The sequence below is a fragment of the Capricornis sumatraensis genome, chromosome 21 (assembly GCF_032405125.1).
Source record: "Capricornis sumatraensis isolate serow.1 chromosome 21, serow.2, whole genome shotgun sequence".
In the NCBI taxonomy this organism is placed as follows: domain Eukaryota; kingdom Metazoa; phylum Chordata; class Mammalia; order Artiodactyla; family Bovidae; genus Capricornis; species Capricornis sumatraensis.
In genome coordinates this window covers 40,238,466-40,251,045 of record NC_091089.1, presented here as the reverse complement: position 1 = coordinate 40,251,045, position 12,580 = coordinate 40,238,466, and positions in this window count along the sequence as shown.

Sequence of the window (12,580 nt, the reverse complement as noted above, 5' to 3'; positions counted from 1 at the left end):
CAATTGTGGATTCAAAAAGGACTTTTTAATCTTGCCTAAAGTTATCAAACTCAGTCTTAATATTTGCACTGATGATCTATTGCTTCATTTACTTAACTATTTGAAATTCTAAATGATGGCTTTTATTCACAGTCCTAACAGCTTGTACACAAGTTATTTCAACATTTTTCTTTTGCAATGACAAATATAAACTTTAACTGAAAGAATTTCCACATAAAACACTTGGGGTGACAGTTCTCTCTAAATTACATCCAAAAAAAAAAAAAAAGAAAAGAAAAGAAATAAGCAAACAAAAATAATAAATTACATCTAAGATGACTCCTATGTCTAAAAGTGATTGTTCATATGATGCCAATCCATGACTTGTGTCGAGGGGCTTCCCTGGTGGTCCAGTGGCTAAGACTGAGCAGCCAATGCAAGGGCCCCGGGTTTGATCCCTCGTCAGGGAACTAGATCCCACATGCTCCAACTAACAGTTCATGTGCCACAACTAAGACTCGGCACAGCAAAATTAATTAATTAATTAGTTTAAAAAAAGACTCACCTTGTGTGGATAGATGGTCTTATGCTGATTAGCTGTGGTGATAGTTGAATCAGAGATGGCAAACATTTTCCATAAAAGGCCAGACAGGAAGTATTTTAGGCTTCTCAGGCCAATTTCTGTTGCAACTACTCAACTATGCCTCCTAGTTTGAAAGTAGCTATAGATAAATTACCTGAACAAATGAGTGTCATGGGTTGCAATAATATTTTATTTACAAAACTTTATTTACAAAAAACTTTACAAAAACAGAAAAGAAGCTAGACTTGGCTTCAAAGTAGGAAATTGCAGACCCCCCGATGTAGCTGATAATTGTGCAAGCAGAAGACCAAGCATGCCAGGGTCGACAGTAAGTTGGCATTTTACCCTTCAATCTTCCACAGGCCAAAGATAAAGCCAAACAGCAGAATTTGGCAGAACACTGAGGCCGAGCTGAACTACAGAGCTTCCGGAATATATACCAGAATACAAGTTACAAAACATGTTCGGAAAGATAAACAAGTAATTGTCAGCCTTAACTCCCTCTGGGAGTGGAAAGGAGGCGGGCGGGGGCAGGGAAATTTTCCTTCTGCTTTTACATCCTTATTTACTCTGAATCTTTTATCATGTGCATTTTATTAAAGTTAAGACATTTTCCTCACTGAATGATTTGGTATACATAGGATCAGAGTTTGATGTTTTGTATCAAACAAATACTTGCTGTTGTGACACCTTTTTTAAAGTAGAAGATTAAAATTAGCAGACCTTACGAAATTCTTTTGTCATGATCATAGGTGGCAACTTTTGTCAGGATAATTATGACTTAGTCTGTTTTTTGGCACCGGGCAGTCACTGCAAGATCAACCTATGACGGCAACCTATGTTCAAAAGGCTATGAGAGTCATAAATAAGGAACATATTGGACTAAATTATATCAAAAGTCATGAATAGTTTAATTCAGTTCATTGATTCTGTTTTTAGTCTTCTCTTTTTTTTTTAGTCTTATCACAGTGATCATACTCATAACAACACATTCTTACCAAAAATTCCTTTATAATTCATGATAATTTTGTGCTATGAGGCAGAATATTTATCAACAAAACTTGGAGAAATATTAGTGACTGAAGTGTCTTGAGTACTTATGATGAGCCAGACACTGTGTTAGGTGCTTACCATGGATTATAATAATCAGTGATTACAACATCCCTATGAAGTCAGTACTAATATTATCCCCATTTTGCAGAGGATAAAAATGAGGCTTAAAGAGGTTTACAATTTTGTCGAAAATGCTACAGTCGTGGTTTTTAAGAGTCATGCCTAAGGAGTCTGATTTGAGTCCTTCCCCTCACTCCTGATATGTGACCCAATGAAAAAGGATGGAGTGAATAATTAAAAAACATTTCAAATTGGCAACAGAATGTACTCTATGATTTCCCAGTAGGTAAGGAAGTGGGACGGAGAAGACAATGGCACCCCACTCCAACACTCTTGCCTGGAAAATCCCATGGACGGAGGAGCCTGGTGGGCCACAGTCCATGGGGTCGCTAAGAGTCAGACACGACTGAGCGACTTCACTTTCACCTTTCACTTTCATGCATTGGAGAAGGAAATGGCAACCCACTCCAGTGTTCTTGCCTGGAGAATCCCAGGGACGGGGGAGCCTCATGGGCTGCCGTCTATGGGGTCACAGAGTCGGACACGACTGAAGTGACTTAGCAGCAGCAGCAGCAGCAGCAAGGAGGTGGGAAGATGAATAACTTACAAGTGGCACCAAACTTACCTCCTTACGTGTTATTACCTTAGCATATTGACCAAAGCTGGTGTTTCCATTTCTGACTAAACGTCACTTGGGCCCAAGGGGGAAACAGTACTTTTCAGAGCATCTGTAAAACTTGTTCACCTTTTAAAATTCACTGGTGTTACTGGACCCATGAACTGAAGAGTAATTGTGTTGGAAAAATATCAACATCCTCAATTCAATTCCTCCTGTAACCTCAAGGTTCTAATGCAGTAGAAACACTACATCATTTCTGGAAATGCTTGGGAATGCCAAGAAACACATGATCAGAAGCAGGCTGAACTAGGATGAGGGACAGATGTGATAAAAGCAAAGAAACAAATAAGATCTGGAGGAAGTGGCGAATGTCCGGGCCAAGGAAAGAGGAATAGGAATCTTGGCGGCAGAAGATGAAGCAGGGTATGTGGTTGGGTATGTACAGATGAAAAGAGGAAATAATGGGAACATTCTAACAAGGCAGTTCCCTCAGATCCTTGAAAGTCCACGTTTGCCCTCTGAATGACTTTGCCCATATAAGGACAACATTCACAACCAAGCCAAGTTACTGCCAACTAGAGCTTCATGAGACAGTTAGTTGGACTATGGAGACAGGAAGGTCAAACTCAAGGGTCATGATGGCCCAGCAAGCTCTCATCATTGTGCCTGAAGTTTCCTCTGTCTTTACTTTTTCCTCTTTTTTGGTGAGGTCTGGCTGAAAACAGAGTAGTGAAACTTGTAAATAACCATCAAGTTTTATTTCCATTTTTCTTGTCCAAGGTCCAACTCCTTGGGAGCCTGGCAACTCTATGGTCATCTAATTAATCTGAAAATCCAACATTATTGGTATGTGAATGGTGCCACCACACTCTTCCCCAGAGGTTAAATTCATCCGAGTACTTCACTACTGGGCTTTAATAGCTCAGCCATTAAATGAAATAGCACACGTCCAGATGACCACATGCCCACCAAAAATGAAAGTACTAGGTGATATTCTATCTTGGGCTACCTAGCAGTCAGTTGATGAGCACTTGGTGGCAAGAAAGATGGTTAAGGGACTTCCCTGGTAGTACAGTGGATAAGAAACTGCCTGTCAATGCAGGGGACATGGGTTCGATCCCTGGTCTGGGAAGATCCCACATGCCGCAGAGCAACTAAGCTCATATGCCACAACTGTTGAGCCCAAGTACTGCAACTCCTGAAACTTCCGTGCCTGGAGTCTGTGCTCTGCAACAACTGAAGCCCAAGAACCACGCAGGAGAGTAGCCCCCGCTCATTGCAGCTAGAGAAAGCCCACGTGCACCAGTGAAGACCCAGCGCAGTAAAAATAAATTAAAAAAATGTCTAAATAGTTAAGAAAGAAAGATGGTTAAAAATATATATATCCAGTGTATTATCTGATATAGTTCAGTGGTTTCTGGACCCTTCTACATCAGAGTCTCCAGAGGTGCCTGGCAAGCATATTCCAAGGCTCTTTCTCCAGGGATTCTGATTGGATGAGTCAGAATGGGAAAATATTTTTAGCAAGGTCCTGTGTGCTTCTGGGATTTTGGACTGGCTTTTGAGAATGGCTGTGTGCAACTGATCTTCACAACCTCTGGCCCCACTTTTATCACCCAGCCTCCCCTTACCTCGTTCCCTGTGCAAGGGCCCTTACTTCTACCCGAGTAAGTCTTGTAGCTGCTGCTTTTCTCTTCTGCCTAATCTAGGCCATCTTCCATGTCATGTTGGTATGTCCTAGAACTTTACAAATACTGGGTCTATTCCCTTCTTTCCCTAAAACATATTTTTCCTTGAGTGCTATTGGTGATTCAGTGGTAAAGAACCCACCTGCCAATGCAGGAGACATGGTTTTGATCCCTGGGTTGGGAAGATCCCTGGAGGAGGAAATGGCTACCCATTCCAGTATTCTTGCCTGGGAAACGCAATGCACAGAGGAGCCTGGTGGGGTATAGTCCACAGAGTAGCAAAGAGTAGGACATGACTTACTAACTAGACAGAAACAGCAGCAACAACAAATTGGTATATATTGGCCCTAAACTTTAAATGGGAGCTACTGTCACTTCTATAATGTGGTTGTGCCATATTATTTGAGAATCTTCAATTCTTCTGAAAATAACTAGTGATATAAACAAGCAGAATAACAGATGAAACTCATAAAACATGTTGAGGAAAGATAGCAAATGTGCTAAGTCAGAAATCTGTTAAGTTAAACAGAGCATATGTTTGATGAAGTGAAAGTGAAAGTGTTAGTCGCTTCAGTTGGGTCTGACTCTTTGTGACCCCGTAGCCCACCAGGCTCCTCTGCCCATGGGATTCTCCAGGCAAGGATATTGGAGTGGGTTGCCATTCCCTTCTCCAGGGGATCTTCCAGACCCAGGGATTGAAACCAGGTCTCCTTTACTGAAGCCAGATTCTTTACCTTCTGAGCCACCAGGGAAGCCACATATGTCTGATAAACAGACAAAAAAGAATGGAACAAACCAGAGTGCTACTTGCGGACAGGAAAGAATGAAAGAACCAGTCAAACCTACAATATGAATACAGCACAGATCATGTATCATCTTTATGCTGCATGACCTCTGCCGAGCTCACAGATTAATCATCGTTCCTCAGCAAGTTATTGGTGAGTTTCAGTTGTGCCAGGATACCCATCCTTCCATCTCTTGGAAAGAGAAAGCATGTGCTGGCTCCAGATAACTTCAGCCTACTGAGTCCCCTTGTTGTTGTTTAGTGGTTAAGTCGTGTCCAACTCTTTTGCAACCCTGTGGACAGTAGCCCACCAGGCTCCTCTGTCTATGAGATTTCCCAGGCAAGAATGCTGGAGTGGGTTGCCATTTCCTTCTCCAGAGGCTAAGTGCCCTTGTTCACCCTCAGCTCTGGACCTTGTGAACATACCAGCAGCAGGAAATGAAGATGAGAGAGAGAGACAGAGAGAAAATGAGCTGTGGCTTTTTCACCCAATTTTCAGCCTATCCTCACGGTGACAGCATCCTTCATCAATATTTATTTATTTATTTTGGTCACATTAGGTCTTAGTTGCGGTATGTGGGATCTTGGTTCCCTGACCAGGGATTGAACCTGGGTGCTTGAACTGGGTGAGTGAAATCTTAACCACTGGACCACTAGGGAAGTCTGTCTTACCCTCTGTTTATTCCCGTCTGTTTTAATTTATTCATGGACTTCCCTGGTGGTCCAGTGCCTAATGGACCACCCAATGCAGTGGTCCCCGGGTTTGATCCTTGGTCCAGGAAGTAGATCCCATGTGCTACAACTAAGACCCAGCACAGACAAATAAATAACTACTTTAAACAAATAAATTTATTCAATAAACCTTGTGATTCAAGCATTTTAATTTTATCTCAGCTTATTTCATGAACTCTAGGGGAGTCTTTCTGATAGTGGGCTTGAGGGCAGTGTGACCAACCTGTTCTGTTTGCCCAAGGACTTTCCAAGTCTTAGCAAGGCAGCTAAGCAAATGGTTGTGGTCAGTGTCTCATTCACTAGTCGGGAGGTAACCTGTTTTGTTGCCTACTTCCTGTTTAGCCCCGACGCACAGAAACTAGGGCACTGGCTTTGTATTTTCTAAATCAAACATTCTTTTCAAATAAAAATGTGCCACAGAGGAGTTTCAAAATTGAGGTCTGTTTTGAAATATTCAAGCAAGGCAGCAAAATGTTGAAGGTGACAGGCATCTGGAACAAAGGTGGTAAAAATGAAGAAAATCACAACAAAAACTATACACATAAAAAGACAAATCTACACTGAAGAGAAAAGATGAGCAAGAATACTAACTGTTCAATCCCCATGATTGTGGAGGGCGTAGAAATGCTTATTTTTCATGCCTTTAAAGCGACCTTGACTGTTTCTTCCTTGTAACGATCTGATTGCATCCATGTACCTGCCATTTCACTGCGTTCACTCAGTTCTCAGCCAATCTTGTTGGCCTGAAGAGCCAGCTTGGATGTGTCCATCTTCCCATCATGACCATGGTGGGCTGGCAACACACTTGCCTTCCTCCCCTCCCTGAGGAGTACACAATGGATTTGCTTTGGATCAACTCATCAACAGCTGTTCAAGGACTGCCTGCTCTGCATAACTAGCCTGTTAGATAAAGGAAGGTCCTTGCTCTAGTTGGGTTGATGCTCTATAAGGAGGTTGGGGCTGTAGACTCTTTTTGTCTTTTGTCTATTTGCCCGGGGAAAATAGCTGGGTTCACATGCAAAGTAGGGGAAAAAAAGTTGCATAAATATGATATAGTTCAAGAAAGAGACTGCTGCAAACACTTAGAATTGGAACTAAGACCTGAAATGAGGGGGGATTTCCTTGGTGGTTCAGTGGTTAAGAATCCATGCTTCCACTGCAGGGGGTGAAGTTCCATCCCTAGTCAGGGAACTAAGGTCCTTCATGACTCTTGGCACTGCCAAAAAATAAATAAATAAAAATAAAAATGTAACATTAAGAACATAAATAACCTCAGATATGCAGATGACACCACCCTTATGGCAGAAAGTGAAGAGGAACTAAAAAGCCTCTTGGTGAAAGTGAAAGAGGAGAGTGAAAAAGTTGGCTTAAAGCTCAACATTCAGAAAACGAAGATCATGGCATCTGGTCCCATCACTTCATGGGAAATGGGGAAACAGTGGAAACAGGGTCAGACTTTATTTTTTTGGGCTCCAATATCACTGCAGATGGTGACTGCAGCCATGAAATTAAAAGACGCTTACTCCTTGGAAGGAAAGTTATGACCAACCTAGATAGTATATTCAAAAGCAGAGACATTACTTTGCCAACAAAGGTCAAGGCTATGGTTTTTCCAGTGGTCATGTATGGCTGTGAGAGTTGGACTGTGAAGGAAGCTGAGCACTGAAGAACTGATGCTTTTGAACTGTGGTGTTGGAGAAGACTCTTGAGAGTCCCTTGGACTGTAAGAAGATCCAACCAGTCCATTCTAAAGGATATCAGTCCTGGGTGTTCACTGGAAGGACTGATGCTAAAGCTGAAACTCCAGTACTTTGGCCACCTCATGTGGAGAGTTGACTCATTGGAAAAGACCCTGATGCTGGGAGGGATTGGGGACAGGAGGAGAAGGGGATGACAGGATGAGATGGCTGGATGGCATCACTGACTCGATGGACATGAGTTTGAGTGAGCTCCAGGAGTTGGTGATGGACAGGGAGGCCTGGTGTGCTGGGATTCATGGGGTCGCAAAGAGTCGGACATGACTGAGCAACTGAAGTGAACTGAACATTAAAAAAAAAAAAAAAAGACCTGAAGTGAAGGTAGAGCAAGAGGGAGACACAAATCTGTCTTGCTTGGGAAGTTTCTCAGAGTCAGATTGAAATTTGCCACCGTGATTGTTTCCTGAGACTGCTTTTTATATATATATATATATTTATTTGTTTCTTTGGCTGTGTTGTGTCTCATTTGCAGCACATGGAATCTTTACTTGGTGCGGCACGCAGGGTTAATTGCTCCAAGGCATGTGGAATCTTCCAGGATCAGGGATCGAACTCATGTCCCCTGCATTGACAGGTAGATTCTCATCCATTGTACCACCAGGGAAGCCCCGGAAATCTTGTGTATTTTCAAACAACTTTTTAAAATCAAGGGTTTTTTTTTGTTTGTTTGTTGTGGCATGTATTTGCTTGAGTTCTTAGCTATATGATTGGCTGGCAGGAATGCAAGCAATGAGACCCGAGTGTCATCATCAGAGCAGGCAGTTTCTAGAAACCATCTTTAACGTCTTCAGTGAGCTATTAGATAATCAGCTGCCATAGCACCAGCACAGACAGAGAGCACAGCTGTGTGTGGAACTCCAGTAAAGGGAGAAACCCAACCTTTAATACTTGCATCCAAAGGGCTGGACAGTATAACATTTTGTGCAAATAGAATCAGAATCTCTGTATCACCCATGACACTCGTATGTAACACCCACTTCCATAAATAAGAACTGAATAAACAGATCACATGTAAAAAGCTAACTTGAGGGAAGTACAAAGAGCGCAACTTCCTAAACAAGCCATCATCATTTATACTTCTATTATTACAAAATGTGAAGAAAGTATTCTGATTTATTTTTGCTGTGCTAGTTAGCAATGTCCCAGGAGGAAATAAGCATTCTTATCAAGTTCATTCAGAATGAGCATCTGAAAGGAAGTGCTGTGCGCTGGGAGCAAAACCAACTGCAGAAGTGGGGCTGGTAAGAGACGAGGTGGGCTTCCTGCAAGATGCATTGAAACAACGTTTTATATATAAACACACCCGTTCTTACATACCCCAGACATACTTTCAGTATCCTACTTCCAAAACATTTCGGATCTGTCTGCTTCATTTTGATTCTGATGATGTTTCCAAGACATATGTTGAGGCGGGGAACAACTACACTAAGAAACGGTCTCATGGTCACTTGTGATGAGGCAGACCTTAATACACGTTTATTGTATGGTTTATTGTATTGTATGCTGAAGCTGAAGCTCCAATATTTTGGCCACCTGATGTGAAGAACTGACTCATTGATGTTGGGAAAGACTGAAGGCGGGAGGAGAAAGGGACAAGAGAGGATGAGATGGTTGGATGGCATCACCAACTCAATGGACATGAGTTTCAGTAAGCTCCGGGAGTTGGTGATGGACAGGGAAGCCTGGTGTGCTGCAGTCCGTGAGGTCACAAAGAGTCGGACATGACTGAACGACTGAACTGAACTTAATGTTCTATTATGTAAATGTTACTCTACCAGAAATAGTTTCTGATATTCTTGAGGTAGTAATAGTATTCACATACAGAGCATGGTTGTACGAAGTATTTTCATACAGTCACTGTTTCTGTGCTTTAGTCTTCTCATCTCAAAAAAATAGGAATGATAATAATAATAATTTATTTTTACTCAAGATGACCGGGGCTTCCCTGGTGGCTCAGATGGTAAAGCGCCTGTCTGCAATGTGGGAGACCTGGGTTCAATCCCTGGGTTGGGAAGATCCCCTGGAGAAGGAAATGACAACCCACTCCAGTACTCTTACCTGGAAAATCTCATGGACAGAGGCGCCTGGTGGACAATATAGTCCATGGAGTTGCTAAGAGACGCACATGACTGAGAGACTTCACTTTCACTTTCACTCAAGATGACCCAGTAAGTAGAGGAGTCAGCTCTTACTAGTGCAAAGTCCACGCTGTTGCTTTCAACAAAAGTCATTACTTCAGCGTGAAAATAACCAGAACTTCACTGAGATCCTGTCACTTTCTAAACACTCAATAAATATTTGTAAATGAATGAATGAACGCAGGAATGCTGCTTTGTAAAAAAGGACTCCCCGAGATTGCTCCCTGAATTTTGGGGTTCATGAAATGGTATGAACTGCAATAGATTTTATCATCAGTTCTTTCCCTTTGAGAAACAATTTTGACAAAGTTACAGCATTATTGGGACTAACGCTCTCTACGTATTTTATTCATGTTTTGTCACTCAAGTTCATGAAAGAACAGGTTATTACAGCACTAAGAATACTAGTGCCATCTAGCGACTTTTCTGGTTATTGTCCCTAAAAGTGCATGTGACAATGTTGCCTGCTCTAAAAAAGATTAATCTGAGATTACAACGTACAACGATCAACACATGCAATTTGTAGTCTTCGACATTTTTCTGTCCAAGAAATATTTTCTCAAAATTTCAGTATATGATAAACATTTTTATCCTCATAGTTCCCAGATGACATACTATTCACACCAGATTTTTCAGTAGTCATATATTTATATTCCAAAGAATGTGCTTTTTTATCTTTTATGCGTGCTTGCTAAGTTGCTTCAGTCACGTCTCTTTGTGATCCTATAGACTGTAGACCGCCAGGCCCCTCTGTCCATGGGATTCTTTCCATGGGATTCTTCAGGCAAGAATACTGGAGTGGGTTGCCATTTCCTCCTCCAGGGGATCTTCCTGGCCCAGGAATCAAACCCATGTATCCTGCATCTCCTGCTTTGCAGGTGGATGCTTTATCACTGAGCCACTGGGGAAGCCCCATTAAAGGTATAATTACACATAATTTCAATGTTATAAATATTAATGACTTCCATATATATGATATATAGTATATACATATTTTAAAATGAGAAAAAGATTTTGATTAGGCTACAGGTATTAATTATTGAATTAGGAAATTATAGGTTTAATGAGACGCACCCTGCCTCACTCAAAAAGTTTAAAAGTTAGTCATTACTCAGACGCTACTTACATTAAGTTGAGCAAGTGGGGTAACTTCTCTAACTCAGTGTTCTCATCTGTAAAATGGGATAACAATGCCTACCTTATCCACCTCCTAGAGTTTTGAGGATCGAATGCAATAATGAAAGCTCTTAAAATTCCTCTACGATGGTTAAGAATCTAGTGGTGTTTACTTCAATAATTATTTTCCTGAAGGGCAGATTCTGGGGCTAGATTGACTGGACTCAAATTATGGTCTCAGTGCTTCCCATTTGTGTAACCTTGGAAAGTTACACCTTGGTGTTTTATCTGTAGAATACCAGAATATTGGGGTGCATGATCATTCCCTTCTCCATGGGATTTTTCCAACCCAGGAACTGAATCTGAGTCTTTTGCATTGCAAGCAGATTCTTTACAGTCTGAGCCATCAGGGAAGCCCAGAATAAGGATAATAATAATTTTTAAAAACCTGCCTCAAAGGCCGGTAGTGCAACATGCCTGTTAAAGAGCATTCAGTATCGTTTGAACTATCTGATTACAAACACAAAATCATCCCAACTGTGATGGCCAAGGCATCAACTGTCAACTGCAGAGATCATCACTGAGTTGTTCTCAAAAACAGGAAAGATATTATAAGAGAGTTTTCACTATCATCACTAATATTTCTTGAACCAGAGAGGAACAAAGTCCTAGCTGCAGTGCCGTGTAGAATGTGCTAGATTCCACTCCTCTCTTTATAGACACTATGGATGAAACAGATTGGGATATGTCAGGTCAACATAAGGCACTCAGGAAATAGTTTTTGTTGTTTTTAATCTTGAAAACTTTTTTCACTCTCCCGGTCTTCTCAAATCTGCCTTTAAGCAGAGCAAAAGAATAAATGTAGTTAAAACGATGTCAGAGAGCTGGTGACAAGGCAGCGCTGGAGTGGAGTAAAGAGGTCAGACGAGGAGAGCCAACTCCTCGACCATCTGCAGAGTTCGAGCCACCCTCTTGTCTCGCCTGGACCATCGTGACGGCCTCTTAACTGGAATCCTTCCTTCTGCTCCTCTTGCCCTCCAGTCTACACACACAAGCCAGGCTGAGTTTTTCAAACATAATTCACATTTCTTCCCTGCCCAAAGCCCTGTGATTCTGCACTTAGATGCTGCAGCAGTTACCATCTGTACGTCCTTCCCTTGAGCTCTCCCAGTGCTCCTGCCTTGGAGGGCGCGTCCTCTGTGATTGGTCAGCTCTGCCCTGATCTCCACGTAGGCACCCCCTTCTTGTCTTTCTGATAGCTCACGGGTACTATCTCAGAGGTCCTCAGTTCTGCTTCCCACAGAATGTAGACATGCCTTCCTGATCCTGGCTCTCACAGGAGAACTAAGGTGCAGGAGGGCAGCATTCTTTTTTTTTTATATACATGTTATAGGTTTAACATTTTTATTTTTGGCTGCGCTGGGTCTTCATTGCTTTGCATGGGCTTTCTCTAGCTGTGGTGAGAGGGGGGTACTTTCCTTGCAGTGGGGGGCTTCTCCTTGCGGTGGCTTCTCTTGCTGAGGGCATAGGCCCTAGGCTCTCTGGCTTGTCATTGCAGCATGCAGGCTCAGTAGTTTTGACTCCAGGGCTTAGGGTGCTGTGCCACATGTGGGATCTTCCTAGACCAGGAATTGAACCTGGGTCCCCTGCACTGGCAGGTGGATTCTTATCCACTGTACCACCAGGGAAGTCCGAGGGCAGTGTCCTTGTCTGTCCTGCCCTCCTAGTTTTCCCCAGTTTAGAAGTGCCTGGCACATACCAGTGACTGTAAGTATTGGTTTAATGACAGTCAAGATGATCCCAGTATTTCCCCCACATGGTGACTCTGGTTTTCACACTGCATGTGATGTTGAACTTGGAAGTAGAAAAAGGAGCCAGATGTGGATTCTTGTTCTTGTGTGGGACCCTGGACTGTTGCTTCAGCTTTCCTCAACTTTAGCTCTTATAAAAAAGCAGGAATCTTACTTGCCCTGCTTACCTCATGGGCGGTGCCTGAGCGCAGTCTCAAGTTGTGTCCGACTCTTTGTGACCCCATGGACTGCAGCACGCCAGGCTTCCATGTCCTACACCA